Source organism: Alligator mississippiensis, chromosome 5 (assembly GCF_030867095.1).
Source record: "Alligator mississippiensis isolate rAllMis1 chromosome 5, rAllMis1, whole genome shotgun sequence".
NCBI classification, from domain to species: domain Eukaryota; kingdom Metazoa; phylum Chordata; order Crocodylia; family Alligatoridae; genus Alligator; species Alligator mississippiensis.
Genome location: NC_081828.1, coordinates 106469904 through 106488065, shown reverse-complemented (window position 1 = coordinate 106488065; position 18162 = coordinate 106469904). Strand labels below are relative to the sequence as shown.

At 41.9% G+C, this 18162-nt stretch overlaps 1 protein-coding gene across 3 annotated transcripts in view; it reads left to right on the top strand.

Moving 5' to 3' along the window:
* Positions 1 to 18162, top strand: part of CDH12 (cadherin 12) — a 976881-nt gene that overhangs the window by 846117 nt on the left and 112602 nt on the right. The gene's annotated exons all lie outside the window — the stretch shown is intronic.

Sequence of the window (18162 nt, the reverse complement as noted above, 5' to 3'; positions counted from 1 at the left end):
TCATATTTAAATCACACTGACCAAGTTGAAAATGGGAGGAAAAAGAAAAGGACTATGAGGAATAGTTTTCAAACTGTTGGTTATTAAATTTAGTATTTGCTAATTGAGTCTTGTGTTTCTTTCCCAGTGCATTATTTCCAGCAGTCACTTCTGCCCACTTCTACTCCTTTATGTGCATTTTGGGTATCGCCTATTAACTGCTATTTTGAGCTCCTTCATTTTCTTCAGAAGTGCAACTACTGTAAATGTTATCACAGCTCTGGGACTGTGTAAATAGCTATATTGCTTTATAAATAAATAATTTAGAATAATAAAAATAAAATAATTGAATTAAATAAATACTCCAGCAGACGGATTCATCAGAGCTTTAGGAAGACTATTTGCTTTCAGTGGCTAAGCTTTGACTGCTCAAAATGAACAAGGGGAAAAAAAAAATCCTTAACTGATTTCTAAGCAAAACCATTTTCCAGGAAAAAGACGACCCTGAATTTTCCCCTTCCTTATTTACCATGACCAATGGATTGTGGGAGAGCAGAAGCAATTGCAATTGAAAAGAATAGTTATCAATTATTATTTCTGTTGCCTCTAACAATGAGGTTCCTTGATGACTCACTGTTAATACTCAGCTTAATGTACTCATTAAACTGTTTATAACATAAATGAAGGTTGTGTTTTATATACACAGACCTAAGAATTTGCAAAGAAGAAAGCCAAAAGTGATAGGAGAGTTTTTCAGATGGAAGTCAAGTCCTCTTATTTCCCAACCTAATAAATGCTATATTGGACTTCAGCCTTTATGGTCTCTGGTCTGTGAACAGTGTAAATCAGGTAGTATTATTCTGAGGATATTAGAAAAATGTTGGTCATGCACTAAATGCTGAAACTTATACCAACTGCCTCTAGCTACTGGCACACCGAAGGTATTAGCAAAAGGCTGCCATTCTTCATCAACTATAATAGGAAATGGCAGCATTGCTTTTGTGGACACGGCTACTTCTGACAGCTGGGAGAGAGGGGAAAAAATTATATTTAGTGTGCTGTCTCGAATGCAAAGCAGGAAAAAAGTGTGCCTCCCTGATTGTGTCTAGTATTCAGGATATTGATGGAGCCAGCAAGCTTGTGTTATTATCAGGGCTGCACAGACATGAATGCGTAAACTAGAAACAGGCCTCTCTAAGTAGAATATTCCTTCCTCCCATTACTTACGTAGGAATCAGCTTCAGGAGTATATCTTCAGAACATATTATTGGTAATTTTTTTCTATAAAAGATAAGCCCCAGAAGGGCAATGTCAGCATCTCTCTTTACAGATGCACATGCTCTTACAATGCTGATGGTTTGCAAAAAACTACCAGTGGCAGGCCAAGGGAATGTGTTTTGAGACAGGGTCTCTTGATCTGAATTGCAATGCCATGTTGTGGTGAGTCATAAATCTTTTTGGTTTTGGGGGGGGGGGGGGGGTTAAGGAAAAGGCAGGGGAAGGTTGATTAGGTTATGCTTGTATTCAGAAATGAAGATGGACATTCTTTTGGTTAACAGCTCCTATTTTAGGACATTTGGAAGAATTGCTTTGTTGCAAGTATTACTTTTTTTTTTTTTTTTTTTTTTTGCTACAACCTCTCCTCCCTTCCTCCCCCACCATCTTACTGCTTTTATGAAAAAGCTAAAGATTTGAAAAGTAATACATGACTGGCCTGATTTTTCAAAGATGCTAAGCACCTGCAGTTCCCAGCAGTGTGGTAAAAAATTGAAATGTGTATACTTTATAAAGGAAAAGGCTTTATACTTATTTATATTTATCTTTTAAAACTATAGTTGTTACTGAGGGGGGAAAGTTGTACTGTACATAGTTTAAAAGTAAGGTTCTCCTACTCATAATCTGTGCTCAAGATAGGTAGTTGAAACTATTCATGAAAGTGCTACTCAGGAGTAACACACGGTTCTTTGGGTGAATCTGATATCTTTTATTAGACCAACTTAAATAGTTGGAGAACAATTTTTAAGAAAGCTTTCGGGTTCAAAAACCCTTCGTCAGGCTAAGGAAGTTTCAGCAGTTGGTGTGTGCTCTTCCTGGATGGAATGAACAGTAAAGAAGCCAGAGGCTGGGCTGGTATGCATGCAAGACAGGCAGTCAGTGAAAATGTAAATTGAGGAGTCAATGGGTGAGAGACAGGCAGGGTGTGGGGGGAGAGAGGGAGGATGAATTAGTGGAGAAGTACCTGGGAAGTCAGCTATCAGGCAGGTTATAATGTGTCAGAAATCCAATGTCTATATTTAGTCTGTGATTTTTAGCGTCCAGGAGGTTGATGAAGTGGAGTTCATAGGCTCATCTCTGCGAAGTGTTTTGTAAGGTTCCTTTGAGGATCAGGACTGAGAGATTGGAGAGAAAGTGGTTTTCTTGTGAGAAATGTGCCCCCACAGGTAATTGGGTATTCCTGTCTTTGATAGATTTCCAGTGTGCATTCATTCTGGTGCGCAGTTGTTGTTTGGTCTCTCCTACATATTTTCCATTGGGGCATTTGGTGCATTGGATGAGATAATTACATTTCTGAAGGTGCAGCTGCAAGATCCGGGAGTAACAGTTGTAGAAATGAGCCCTTGTAAGTGAGAAGTACAGTCATATGTAAAAGAAGGGGCCACAGTACAAAAAGATGTATATCCAGGCTCTTAGCCCTGAAACTATGTGGCCTTCAGTGGGTTAAGGATGAGCTTTCAAGCATAAGGCTGAGTTGTGCAAGAAAAATCTTTAAGGGCAGAAACAACCTAAGCGGCCAAGTGATGCAATAGACTCAAGTGGAAATTCTTTGTTTGAAAAAGCGTGGTTGGGTTGCCTTTTTGTGAAACTGTGTTGCTTTTACTGTTAGAGCCTTATCTCAGTGGAAACCATAGATCTCTAAATAATAGTAGACTAGTTTACTATAGTAATCTCTTATGCTCTCATTCTTTCCCCTAAAAGAAATAATCCATTTCTGTGGTGTGAGTGAGTATACAGCTCAATACTGAGAACTTATGATTTCTAGCTTTCCCATTCCTTTCATTAGAACAACTACAAAGTATTATGAAATCCTAGCCATTTGCCATTGGCAAAATGAACCAGCCCACTTTTGTGTAATACTGTGAAGGCTTAAAATGATTGCCATGATACAGTATTTTTTTCATATGCACTAAATCATATGCTAGTTCCACAATAAGGTCAGATACCTATCTCACCATTGGCAGTCCCTTAATATGAGGAGAGTCTTCTAGTAAATTGGGGGGTCATTGATGAGTCCAGAGATGGCTAAAGAGGCCAATCCAAGACTTGCCCTTTTGCAAACGTGGCCAATAGTTCCAGGAGGAAGGGGCAGGACTTGGTAATGTTGGATCACTGCTCTTTCCCTTTGTCTCTCTCATTGATCCACCTCCATAGTGAGGGAAGTTTCCTCAAAATGATCAATATCGTCTCACACTGCATGGTGCCATTGGGCGTGATTCAGTGCTTGAGTCTCCCGGGTGTCAATGTTAATATCACATTTCTTCAGACTAATCTTCAAGGTGTCTTTAAAGCTCTTCTTTTGCCCATGTCTGGAGTGGTTATCATTAGTAAATTGAGAGTATAGAACCTGTTTCAGGAACCATTTGTCAGGCATCCTTATGACATCCTGTCCAACAGAGCTGGTGCCATATAAACATGGCTTCAATGCTGTTACAGTTTGCCTGAATCAGAATGCTGGAGTTCATTCTTCTATTCTTTCAGTTGATTTGGAGGATTTTCTGAAGACATTGCAGGCAGTAATATTCTGAAGCTTTCAGATGTTTTTGATTTCTAATCCAAGTTTCACATCCATACAGCAGGATAGGAATGATGACAGCCAGTTAGACAGGAAATTTGGTATGTGTCCTAATATCATGACCACTGAAGATACAATTTCAGAGATGTCTAAAGGTAGCAGATTTTATCCAATGTTGAATATTGTCATCCATGTTTATTTTTTGGGAATGGTGGCTACAGAGGTAGGGGAAATGCTTTGGAAATCATTTTTCCAAAGATTGCCCTCTAACTGTACTAAGTAGAGAAGCATATAGTTAGTTTGGGATGGGTTGGTAAGTATCTTGGTTTTTGTGAAATTAATAAGTCCAAGCATTTTATACACTTCACGGAAGCAATTGAAAGTAATCTGGAACTCTTTAACTGAATGGGAGCACATGACATAATCATCAGCACATAGCAGATGAGTATTGAAGATGTTGTTCGTCTTGATTTGGAACATAATTGGTTGATGCTAAAGATATGTGATACAGGATGCTGACTGAATGGAAGCCTATCAGCAATGGGATACAGAATATCTGTGATATACATAGAAAAGAGTGTTTGTAAAAACCACACATCTTTGTGTGGCTCCAGTTCTAAACGTGAAGAGGTCCATTTCCAAGCCATTTTTTAGGATAGTTGCTATCATGTTATCATGAAGTCTGACATGAAGTAACACATTTCAGCAGACATCCAAATCTCTTCAGGATCTTTTATAAGGCTTCTCTGCTGATTGAATCAAAGGCCTTAATCAGGTCAATGAAAACCATATAAAGATCTCAAAGTTGCCCATGTTCCAGGAGTATCTTTGTTTAATGTGGGTGTGCTGCTGTGCATGAGCAACCATGATACTCTGTGGGAAGGAAACCTTAATCTAATTGCAAGAAAAATCTAGATGACCTGAGGTTTCTATTCCTCTTCAGTTTTCATCTACCTTTGTAGCAATTATGACATTCTCTTTCTTCATCTTCCTGCTGCACCACTGAGGACTTTTATTTTTTAATTGCTATTGGTCTAGAAACCTCACTCTCGGCCTTGCTGCCACGAGTGACCATTCCAAGAGTACAAAACTGAAGATGGCATTGCTATTGGGGTCTTTGGCAGTATGTAAACCTCTCTACCATATTAAAGTTGTGATCCATTGGGGCAAGGGACCTATATGGAGTAAGTATTCTATAAAGACTATTAATAATAATTATAATTATTATCCATAAAAACTTAACCCTTGATGAAGGAGTGTTAACATTGGAGTGGATTTGCTGTATTTGAATCATTCTCAGCTCATTCACACATAACAATTAGAATCTATCAGCTACTGCCCCTTTTGAAGGGGCTTCAAATGTTCATATGTTTGCAACCTAAGGAAGTTTTCCTGTTGCAGAATTTGGTTTGGACCTCATTATGGCATAAAATGTAGTGTTCTCAATTGTCTCATAGTTCAGTCCTGCAAGATGCTTTTAATTGTAGCCTTATCTAGCCTTATCTATAGTAGCTTTATACTTTTTAATAAAATAGTACATTTATTACATTGCATGTACAATGCTCAGAGTTGAGAAACCAGTTAAATAAAACATTCAGAATGCTAGAAATGCATACAGGTTGTTGAGAGAACTACCAGAGCCTCCTAAGATGATATTAAAAAAATGATGTGCATCTAATAAAAACATACATAGTTTATATCCTTTGGGTGTTGTGTGGGAGTGGTAAGCAAATTAAGCTACTTTCTTTATGAAACAATTAAAGCTAAGCTATTTTTATGCAGGTAACATTTTGGTAATTGCACTAATATTTAGGTACCTAAATTAATTACATGGTTTCAGAGGTAATAGCCACCAGAGGTAGAAACCACAATAGATCAGAATATTTTTGCCACTGTGGATTCCTATTTGAACTCTCTGAGTTTGTTGTTTATCATGTGTAGGTGTTTGCACACCTACCAGTGCTAATATTGCATAGCATTTCATGGCACCCTTAAAATGATGTCATGAAATGCATCTTTTAATAGAGGCAGGCAAAGTCCAGTCTGCAGGCCAGATCTAACTGGAAGTGGACTCCATTTCCCAGCAACCCCTACTCGCATGGCAGCAGCTGGTCTCCATGGATACACCAGCCACAGCTGCACTGATAGCACAAGGCTGGGGTTGCCATGGAGACTGGCCTCAGCCCCGCTGGCAAGATGCACAGCAAGGCAGAGAAGGGGGCTACTCTGGAGTCTCTGGGATCTTGCAGTAGGGGCATCTTAGTCCGGAGCCAGGGCAGAGTGGCAATCCATAACCTACACACTCTGGGCAGGGACACGCAGGCAGCGGATCGTGGCTCTACCCTGTCCCCAGATGAAGCAACCTCTGCTGCAAGATCCCAGTGGCTCTGGAGCAGCCTCCTGCCTTACACTTCTGCACATGCTGCTAGTACAGCTGAGGCTGGTCTCTATGGCAAGATACCATGGGGTACCATGGGGTCTCCACCGGCCCCAGCCATGTGGGCAGGGGCTGCTGAGCAATAGAGTCTGGCTGCCGGCTGAATCCACCATCTTGCTCACCCCTGCTTTAATATGTAGTGATTCTACAAGAAAAGAAAATAATTGTATGTATAAAAATCAATTCACTCAGAACTACAATTTTTGGCCGCTTGTACACGTGTTAGGGGTTTAGTTCTCCCTAAATTCAAACGGTGGGTTTTCAATTACTGGGTTTTTAATTATGTAGATTAAAAATCCACCATTTCAATTTAGGGACTTTCATTACTGTTACGGAACAGTGACAGCCCATCAGTAGCAAACTCCCTGCCCCCCGGCTGTGGGCAGGCTCCTCCAGAAAAGAAAAAGCAGAAAACGGAGCCCCAAGTGATTGAGTGGACGGGTGTTAGGCCAGACAAGCAGGCCTGGCATTAGGCCATGGATACCATCTGTGAGGCATGGGACACAATTGTTTATATAAGCCCTTGGCATCAGGGCAAGTAAATGGGTAGCCTCCTGTCTTATTGACATCTTCTAATTGATACCAGCTAAGGTGTGGCAGGTAAAGTAGGAGGGCGGTTTGCCCAGAGATAAGTAGGTGTGCCAGTGATTACACCAGCCACAAGATGCCCACTTGTTACAGTTTATTTATTTTAAATCTTTGTGATATGGATACATTCACATTAGACAAACTATAGCAGGTAATGTTTTGTGTGTTTGATTGTCTCCTGATCATTTCTTTGGTGGTGGATTTGGTCCTTACACAGCGGTCATAATATAATTCTCATATTGGGCCTTACCAAGACACTTTTGGTATAAGCTACCTTTTCCTTCCTCTTTCACTTTCCTTTTCCCTTTCCCTTTCCTCTCTCTCTCTCATTTTCTTGTTGGTTTCACCACCAAAATAGCTAAAGTTATTTACTATCTAGAGCTAACATAATGTATTGCACCCTATTTACTCCAGAAAGATATATAAGCAATGAATTTGGACAAATACATTTTGTATATAATTCTACACACATAATAAAATCCTATATCCCCTTGCTCAGGCCAAAAGGCTTATGAAGTCTGTACAAAGTTTATCTAAGGCCACATACAGACATTCATTTTCTCCTGGGAGAGTTGCTGCTCTTCCAGGCAAAATCATGAGCATATGGATGTCCAGAATTTTTCTCTCAGAGCAAAAATAGCTACTCCAAAGGAAAAATAACCCTGAAATAACCAGTTAAATCACTCTGGGGAGTTTCTCCTGGGATAGTGAATGTTTATACACATTCTCTTCTGAGAGAGGACATAACACAGTCCTCCAGGATTCCAGGACACTTTGCTTTGGTGCTTCTACTGCTCTACCACAGTGTACAGTATCTCACTTGCTGGACTCTCCTTCTCCAGCTGAGCAAGGCACAGAACATGCCTCCTTCACAATCCTCACATTGGGTTGCAGGGAGACGCAGGCTGACTCTGAGCGGTTTGGGTCAGCCAAACAAAGCTACCATGTCTACCATGTCTATATCTGTCTCTGAGTGAACTGGAGAAGCCTGCAGAGTACACCGAGTTGTGGGCACATCAACTGTGCACATCAATGTGTGCAGCATCAGCACAGCTGTTCTGGCATCTCTGGGTAAGTTCTTCTCCAAGGAAAATAAATATGGGAGAATATTCCCAGATCACTTGGACATGTGTACACTGCCTAAATTAGAGGAAAAACTGCAGGATTTGACCACATAATTTACCTGATCACACTTCAACTTGCTTTTTCTTAATATCAGCTGTCAAAAAATAACATATCTGAAGGTGCACTACAAAGTACACTGTAATTAAATCTTTTTTTTTTAAAGGAACTGAGCACCTAATGATTAAAATTAATTCCAGTGATGTGGATAATTATATATCCTGTGCAACAGTTGTAATGACTAGAGCTGAAGTGTTAGTACTTAACTAAATCAGCTGCTGCATTTTAAAAGAAACTTTTCACAGTAAAATCACATTTATGATTTATTTTCCTTTTTTGCAGCAAGAGTTTATAAGCAAGTATTGACTTCAAATTTCAAGATCAATACAGTATTAGGTGCAATAATGCTGTTTTTTTAAAAAGCCTGGACTATAGATCAATATTATATGTTATTTTCAACTTGAATTTAAACTGTACAGAAGCAACATTTGTAAATATTAACCTATAAATGAAGCTTCAGGCCAAACCCAGAAGATTAATTGATATTTTGTACCCCAGCATCTACTGGTAAGACTCTGAAGCAATTTAAAAATTTTGCATTGGTAACACAATGGCAACATATTCATAGCACTCTCTTTTACTTATGTGAGAGAGGGTCTAGGTTTGGATGTGGTGGGGGATAACATTTGTGTAAGGGGCTGGAGAAGCCAACTTGGGGGAGGCTCTTCTCGATTTGTTGCTAACAACTAGGAAGACATTGGTTGAAAATCTGAAGGTGGAAAGCAAGTTGTGTGACTGTGACAATGGAATGATAAGGTGTGCAGTCTTAAGGAAACGAAGGAAGGTAACCAGCAGAATAAAAACACTGGACTTCAGAAAAGCAAACTTTATGCAACTCAGGGAAATGTGAACAGGATCCCATGGGAGTCAAGTCTTATAGGGAAAAGGAGTCCAGAAGAGTTAGCTTTTTATCATAAAGAACCCAACGTATGGGAAAAGAGCAACAGAAGAATGAAAGACTAGCAGGGGGAAGCAAAGGGAGAAGTTGCTAAAAGAAAAAAAAATCTCTGTAATGGAAGGGAGACATTGGACATTTTATAGTGGAAAGACATTAAGATACTTTAGTGATGGAGGAAGTATTTTTGGATTGATGAAGACAGAAAAACACATTTCAAAGTAAAAGCATTCATCAATAATTAAATAGACTGTTTGTAATTTCTAGTTACTTGTATTTTACTATATTTGTGTATATTTTTCTTATTTGTTTTTTTTTTTTTAATATATTACCATATCCTTAATACTGGCAATCATTAGCTTAGTATGGATCACATTTTGTGTAGCCCTGTAATGTCTTCCAGAGCAGGAAAAATAATAATAATAATAAAAAGTCCAGGTAAACCATAAGCACAAGTGTATATTCTCATAGTCACAAATTCATTTAGATACCAAAACATTTACCATATTTGCTTGATTAGAAGATGAAGTTATTTTCCCCATTTAATATGGGGAAAAAAAGCCCCTCATCTTACAATCAAGCATGAGGCAGCAGAGGGGTAGGCAGTTGCTATGGATGTGACCCCAACCCAGGGATGGAATTGGAGCTGGAGCAGTGGCTGAAGATGCTACCTGCCCCTGGCTGCCTCTTCACACCTCACCAATCCTCCTCCACAGTCCCCAGTCTCCCCACCCACACCACTTCTTCTCTCTCCCCTTTGCCATACTCTTGCTTACCTTTGCTTTGGTGGCAAGCTCCATCCCTGCTGCAGCCTGAGGCATAGAGCATGGCTCCAGCCTGGCCCTGTAGCAGTGTCACAGAGCTGGCACTGCTGCTCCAGCCCAGGCCCATAGCAGCAGTGCTGGCTCCATGCTACTACTACAGCACCAGGTTGGAACCTTCTAGTGCAAAGCAAAGGTAAGGCGAGAGGCAGAGGGGCAAGTGGGGAAGCAACATTTTGGGTTTGGGGGTGGGGGAGATGGGAGGAACGGGAGGCAGGGACCTGAGGCCTGGGAACCTGGGGGTGTAGGTGCACCATGGAGGGGTTACGGAGGAATAGGAATTCCTAGATTTATAGATTGTAAGGCTGGAAGGGACCTTGGAAGACCATTGGATCGAGCTCCTTGCACCAGGCAGGAAAGACAGTTGGAGTCAGGTTACCCCATCAAGGTGACTGTCCAGTCTCCTCTTGAAGATTTCCAGAGTAGGTGATTGCACCACCTCTGGAGGGAGCTTGTTCCACAGTCTAGACACTCTAACTGTGAAGAAGTTTTTCTAATGTTGAGCCTGAAAAAGTCTTCCAGGAGTTTGTGGTCATTACTACTGGGTTTCCTCAAGGGTTTCATAGATTTGATAGACATTAGGGCTGGAATTTTCCTCATAAGATCATCAGGTCCAGCCCTCTGCCCAAGGGAAGGGAAGTCAGCTAGGTTCAAAGGATCCCAGCAAGATAAGCATCCAAATGTTTCTTGAAAGTTTCCTGAGTAGGTGCTTGCACCACCTCTGGGGGGAATCTGTTCCAGGCCTTGGGAGCTCGGACAGTAAATAGTTTTTCCTTATGTCCAGCCTAAAATGGTCTTCCAAGAGTTTGTGACCATTGGACCTTGTCATCCCCTTGGGTGCTCTGGTGAATAGGTGTTCCCCCAGATCCTGATGCACATCCCTTATGTACTTATAGGTTGCCACCATGTCACCCCTGAGCCTGTGCTTCTCCAGGCTGAAGAGTCCCATAGCTCGCATCCTCTCTTCATAAGACCTGTTCTCTTGCCCTCTGATCATGTGCATGGCTCTCCTCTGGACTCTTTCAAGCTTCTCCATGTCCTTCCTTAATTGTGGAGCCCAGAATTGGATGCAGTACTACAGCTGTGGCCTCACCAAGGCTGAGTACAATGGGAGGATAACGTCCTGGGTCTTGTTTGAGATATATCGGTAGATGCAAGCCAGGCTTTTGTTTTATTTTGCCAGCTGCAGTATCTCATTGGTGGGTCATATTCATTTTGTGGTCAATCATGACACCCAAGTCTCTTTTGGTCATTGTGCTAGTGAGTGTAGCATTGCCGAGCCTATAAGTGTGATGCGGGTTTTTATTTCCAAGGAGGAGCACCTTGCATTTCTCCATATTGAATGCCAGCAGGTTTTCATCTGCTCACCTTGCAAGCCTGTTGAGGTCAGACTGGATCACCAGCCTGTCCTCAAGTGTAGAGACTCCTCCCCAAAGTTTGGTGTCGTCAGTGAACTTGGCCAGTCCACTTTTGATACCAGTGTCCAGATCATTTATGAAGACATTAAAGAGTAGTACAGGTCCGAGAATGAAGCCTTCGGGGATGCCGCTAGTCACCAAGTGCCGTGCTGATTTGGTTCCATCAACTACCACTCTCTGGGTCTAACATCAGAGCTAGTTCCCCAGTCATCAGACTGTGGAGTAGTCAAGGCTGCAGGTGCCCAATTTTTCCAAGAGGACACCATGGGACACCAGGTCAAAGTCTTTTTTAAAGTCCAAATATATGACATCAACCTCTTCCCTTTAGTCCAGGTGATACATCACCTGGTCATAGAAGGAGATGAGATTAGTCAAACAAGACCTACTCACAACAAACCCATACTGGTTATCCCTCAGAATGTTGCCTTCTGTTAGCCTGTCAAGAATGGTTTCTTTGATAATTTTTTTCCAAAATCTTCCAAGGGACTGAGGTCAAACAGATGGGCCTGTACTTTCCCATGTCTTCTTTCCTCCCTTTCTTGAAGATGGGCACCACATTGGCCCTCTTCCAATCTTTGCCTGAGCACTACTTGGTTTTGAATATCCTCGCAGTGGCTGCGCTATGATGTCTGCTGACCAGCACCACGAACAGTTGTTCACTGAGCCGTTGATGTACTCCCCTGATGTAGTGGTAAGCTACTATGATGTCCCCTCTCAGCCTTCTCTTTTTCAGCCTGGAGAGTCCCAGGTCCCTCAGCCTGTCTTCATATGGCTTGCTGTGCAAGTCTTTAATCATACGGGTGGCCCTTCTCTGGGCTCTCTCAAGTTTTACCACATGCTTGTTAAATTGCAGCACCCAGAACTGTATGCAGTACTCTATTTGGGGTCTCACCAATGCCAAGCAGAGTAGAAGAATCACCTCCTTGGTTTTGCTGGAGATGCATCAATTGATGCATGCCAGAATATTATTTGCCCTTCTGGCAATAGCATTGCACTGCCAGCTCATATTCATACTGTGGTCTATTATTACTCCCAGCTCCCTTTCGTTCATGGTGCTGGTCAGTTTGGCACCACCAAGCCTGTAGGTGTGTAGTGGGGTGTTTGTGCCCAGATGGAGCACTTTACATGTCTCAATGTTGAACCTCATCTGGTTCTGACTCGCCCAACTTGCTATCCTATCTAGATCTGCCTGTATCTGTAGTCTATCTTCAAGCGTGACTATGCTTCCCATAACTTGGTGGCATCTGTGAACTTGGCCAGTGATCTCTTCACCTCCACATCCAAATGATTGTTAAAGATGTTGAAAAGTACTGGACCAAGCACTGACCCATGTGGGACAACACTGGCCACTTCTCAACAGAGTGACACAAATCCGTTCATTAGGACTCTCTGGGTCCTGCCTCACAACCAGCTTTGTACCCACCTAACTGTCTTGCAGTTAAGCCCACAGTCCTCCAATTTTATCACAAGAATATTGTGGGATACCAGATCAAAGGCTTTTTGGAAGCCAAGGAATACAATGTCAACCTCCTCTCTCTGATCCAGATAGTGAGTTACCTGATCATAAAAGGAGATGAAGTTGTTAAGACAAGACCTGCCCATGATGAAGCCATGCTGGCTGTCATTCAGAATTCTACCTTCTGCAAGCCTATTGCACGTAGACTTTTAATGAATTTTTCCAGGATATTCGCTGGGATAGAACTTAGGTTAATTGGCCTAGATTTACCTGAGTCCTCCTTCTTCCCCGTCTTGAAAAGGGGCACAACATTAGCCTTCTTTCAGCCCTCAGGGAACTCTCTGGAGCACCATGAGTTTTGGAATGAGTTTTGGAACACAGGGGCTCTGCAATGACTTCAGCCAGCTCCTGTAGTGTTCTTGGATGGAGTTTGTCTGGGCCTGCTTATTTATATATGTCTAATTTTTTTCATACACCAGTTCTACAGCAACAGTAAGAAGGCAGTCATTCCTGCCCTGCTCATTCTGTACCCTATCTGGCATGATTTTCCCCTTGGTCCAGTGAAATACTGAGGCAAAGTAGTCATTCAGGAGTTCATTTTTCTCTTGAGTGTCAGTAACCAGCTGTCCTGAATTGTGGAGTAATCAGGGGTGATGCATAGGGGATGCACGTGGGTACATGTGCACTCCCTGAATGTGACAGTGCATCCCCTACAAAAAGGCGCTGCCAACACTGTCGGTGGCACCAGCGTGCAGTTGCCGCTCACAACACTGCTGCCAACGCTGCTGGTGGCATCTGCAAGCGGTCTGCGATTGCTGCTGGCTGCTGGTAACCACCACTGCACTTCTGCTGCCGCCTCCCACAACTGCCACGCCCCCAAGCTGCCGGGGGCATGCATCGTTCATGGGAGCAGCGGTCCCACACTCCCATTTGTTTTCCTCCTGTTCCATACATACCTAAACAAGGACTTATTGTTGTCCTTGATTCCCGTTCCTAATCTAACTTCAGTCACCGCATTGGCCTTGGGGCAAGGCATAAACCTGCAGGGGGTGAGGGATCTGCATAATGGGAGGTAAGTGGGAGGTGGTGCAATGGGCAAGCTGCCTACCTTTCACTGCCCGGCCCACTGCCTCCACAATGCCTGCCCCCTACTACTTTCCCCTCTACTGCCTGTCTTCCATCATCTCCCCTGCCTGCCCCATTACTGCCCCCATCACCTGTCCTACCATGTGCCCCCCTACTTTCTCCTCCACTATCTGTCCCCCACTGCCTGCCTGCCTTACTGCACCCCTCATATCCTTTCCTCTCACCACTTGCAGTAGTGGGCAGGGCTAAATTTAAGATGATCCTCCAATAATTAGATTCCATACATGGGAAATTATAACAAATTTATAAATTTTTCATGTGTAGAATCTAGGTGTGGGGGGTTGTCTAACATTTGGGTAAATGCAGCATATTTATTCTGATTTCTACAGACCCAGACACTAGCCTCATGACCCAATTTCATGAGTCATCATAAGAGTCAGTTCACTCTTCAAGCGGAAGCCCAGGGCAGGAGGCACCACATACGATTTACCGTAAAGCATCCACTCTTTCACTATCAATACTGAAGAGCTCAGGATTTTTAGAATTCCTAGGAATGTGGTAGCATGGTAGGAGCACTGATTTGGATCTCTGGCACTTTATAGCTTCAGAACCATGTGTTCCTCATCCCTTACTTCAAGCAAATCAAAGGAGATTAACTTCTGGCTTCTTATTAATTGAATCCAATTATTCTCTGAAATATTCTCTCAATCTTCTCTTCTATTTAGAAGTTGACTCAAATGAAACTTGCTAAGGAGCCAGTAAACATGACCAACATTTAAAAAAATAAATACATTGTTTAACTGGTCAGCTTTTCATAAACTCTCATGCTTCTGTATTCTCCTCTGTATGTAACAGGAAATCTCCTGTGACACCTTAACCTTCACTGTAACTGAAGCAACCATGCACAGAATTAACCAACAAATGTCCAGTTCTTTTACACTATTAGTTCCAATGCTCTAGCACTGCTGACAATCCTGATAAGTAGATACATGTCGTGGGGAAGGGGGAAGCCTCCAAAAATGTCAAACCCTTCTGTGATCAGATTCATTTTCTATCAGATTAGCTGTGGGGGGTGTTATTAAAACAAACTTTGACAAGTACATCAAAGTTAGTGCTAGGGGACCTTAAATACATATCTATATCTACATAGAGCTATAGAGAGAGAGAGAGCAAGCGAGAGAGATAGAACTCCCCCCCCACACACACATTACATATAACTAGAGAGAGAGTGAGAGAGCGAGACGCACCTCCCTTTATATATATCTACACATGTACACACATGCCTATATAACAATTCTACAGCATTTGCAATGTTCCCTGGGTACTCTTGGGGGAACACCAGATGTTTTCAAATGTCTTTTGTTCTGCAAACCACATCATAATAGGAAGATTTTCTGTGATGCCATCTCCTCTCACATTCACTTTTGCATATTCCATTTCCTTTCCTATTTGTGATTGCTTAAATGAAGGTGGCAATGACAAATACTGCATACATAGAAGTGTAATATTAGGAAAGTAATATTTTTATAAACATTGAGGAAGAACCAACTTCGTGATGAGTTCACTGTCTGCAGCCCAGATGTTTAGAACTGCTGCTTCATATGAAGTACAAGGGAAACGTAGTAAATTTATGTAGTTAATATTGGCAGACAAGGTTCCTTGGGTGAATTCGATATCTTTTATTAGACCAACCCAAATAGTTGGAGAATAGTTATTAAGCAAGCTTTTGGGTTCAAAAACCCTTCGTCAGGCTAAGGAAGTTTCAGCAGTTGGTGTGTGCTCTTCCTGGATGGAATGAAAAGTAAACAAGCCAGGGGCTGGGCTGGGGAGTCAGTTGCCAGGCAGATTGTAATGTATCAAAAATCTAATGTTTATGTTTAGTCCATGATCTCTAGTATCCAGCAGGTTGATGAAATGGAGCTCATAGGCTCATCTCTGGGAAGTGTTGTGTAAGTTTCCCTTGAGGATCAGGACTGAGAGATTGGACAGAGAGTGGCTCTCCTGTGAGAAATGTGCCCCCACCGGTAATTGGGTATTTCTGTCTTTGATGGATTTCCGGTGTGCATTCATTCTGGTGCGCAGTTGTTGTTTGGTTTCTCCTACATATCTTCCATCAGGGCATTTGGTGCATTGGATGAGGTATATAACATTTCTGGAGGTGCAGCTGTAAGATCCTGGGATGCTGATGTCTCTGTTGTGGGGTGTAGTAATAGTAGGGGTGGTGGAGATGTGTTGGCAGGTGTTGCATTTCTTGTCCTGGCACGGTCTGGATCCTTTTGGTGCGTTCTGAGCTTGAGGAAGTTTGCTTCTGGTGATGAGGTTGGCGAGGTTCGGTGCTTGTTTGAAGGCTAGGATGGGTGGCTCTGGGAAGATCTTTTTAAGAATAGGGTCTCTGTCTAGTATGGGTTGCAATTTTTTGAGGATTTTCCGTACAGGTTCAAGGGAGGGATGATACGTCATAACCAGAGGCGTGCGATTTGTGGGTGTTTTTCTTCTGTACTGCCGCAGTTCGTCACGTGGTATCCAGGTGGCTCTGTCAAACGTGCGATCTACATCTCTGGAGGAACGTCCTTACTGGGTGAAAGCCTTTTTAAGATTGGTGAGGTGGCAATCCCGGGTGTTCTCTTCGGTACAAATGCGGTGGTATCTGAGGGCTTGGCTGTATATCACAGCTTTTTTGGTGTGTTTAAGGTGATTAGCATCAATAAAGAAGTTCCCAAGACAGCCATGTTATATTAAGAATTCACTATTAACTCAAATACACATTTTTGTCTAGGTTGTCTGCCATCCTATGTACATCATTGCATGAGTACCCTGTATGGGAACAAAAGTAACTTCATTTTATGTTTCCTACAGACATGGCTGATTATGAATATCTAGTATATGTAAGTACTATATGAAACTGAATGCTCTGTTTCAGCAGTGCTGCTGTCTCTTGCTGGCCTGTGATGAACAAGACTGAAGCCTAGATTTCTTAGCCAATTCCCTAAATAAAATATCTATTTCTTTGAAAATATATAGACTGCTTGTTGGCCTGTATTCTAGACTAGAGAGTGTTTGTTTCTAAGAGGCTGCAGTGTAGCGCTTGTAGTACAGTATTTATTGTTCTATTTGCAGGCAGAACAAGTCATTGCTTCCTTAAATAATTGCTTCAATGCCAACTGACAGATTTTATTCTCATGATTGTTTGTTTGTGTGCACAAATACCTGTTCTGTATGTGTCATGGTGGTATTCCTAACTATTCATATCAAAATTTGGCATTATATTTTCAGCAACACCTATTATGCATGTAAGGGAAATATTTTTTTGGTTTTAAAAAATAACTGAACCTCTTCATAGGTCTTATTCTTTTATTAATGTCAAACCTCTCCTTCTGCTGGGAACATCAGCCTCCAAATATGTTGCCTGGTTTTTCTTCAGGCTTAGTAAAATCGTTTTCCCGTAAGTGAAATCTCTAGAGCTGGTGTCACACAGGTGTCTCTTTCTGCATGCAGTTGTAAAATCTCTATTATCAGAAAAGACAATGACTGTTGATACTAACATTTGGAGGGACCCCTGAGTTGATAACTAAATGAAATGAATTTCCATAGTGAGCAGATACAACAATGTAAGCAGTATTATTAATTGCCTTTGTTTAACTAATAGCAAAGAAACCAACATACTGAGTGAAACAGTGGAATGGACAGTTCAAGGAAGTTGCAAAACTTTCTTCGTTGGAGGTTTTTCTGAAGAGGTTGGATAAGCATTGGGTGGGGATAATTCCTACAGTCATGCTGGGGGTTGAACCAGGTGACCTTGAGGTCCCTATGATTCTATGGCTCTGTAATTTTGCCTCAAGCTAAGCACCCTAGGCAGATGTAAACACTTGATACTGCCTTTTTTCTCTTAAATGATGAACATTAGTATGGATTTCAGCAGACTTTGGTAAAGATGTTAGGTTTCAGAGTGTCAGGGTCTCCAAAGTTGCCCTTGCCTTACTGGGCATTTGTACACATGCTTGCACTTGCACAACACTGCGGTGCATGCATTTGTATAAATGGCTAAATGTAAGTCAGCACTGAGAAAATGGTGGTGGTGAGCTTTTGAATGAAAACACATTGAAGATGTTTTAGTACAAAAGCACACTGTCACCGTTTTCTGCACGCTGATGTGCATTTCACCACTTATACAACTGTATGTGATGCAGCAGAGTGTGCATCTGCTTACACGTGGAGCAGACTCGATTAATTGAGTCTGCTTCAACATGTCAGATCACCAGCATGTCACAGTGTGAAAAGGTATGTGTATAAATGCCCATTTAGATCCTCAGGGCCACATTGCTCAAATATATGATTTCCAGTGAACTTTTACTTTAAACTGGTAAAATTCCCAGGAAACCCAGTTTTCTTTAGCTTCCTCCCTCCTACCCTGACCTGCATTCCCTGTTGCATCTGGTCTCCTTCTGTAGAAGAAACTAACTGCTTTCCCATCCAGTTTGCAGATACCGAATGGCATTTAAGTTCTTCTGAA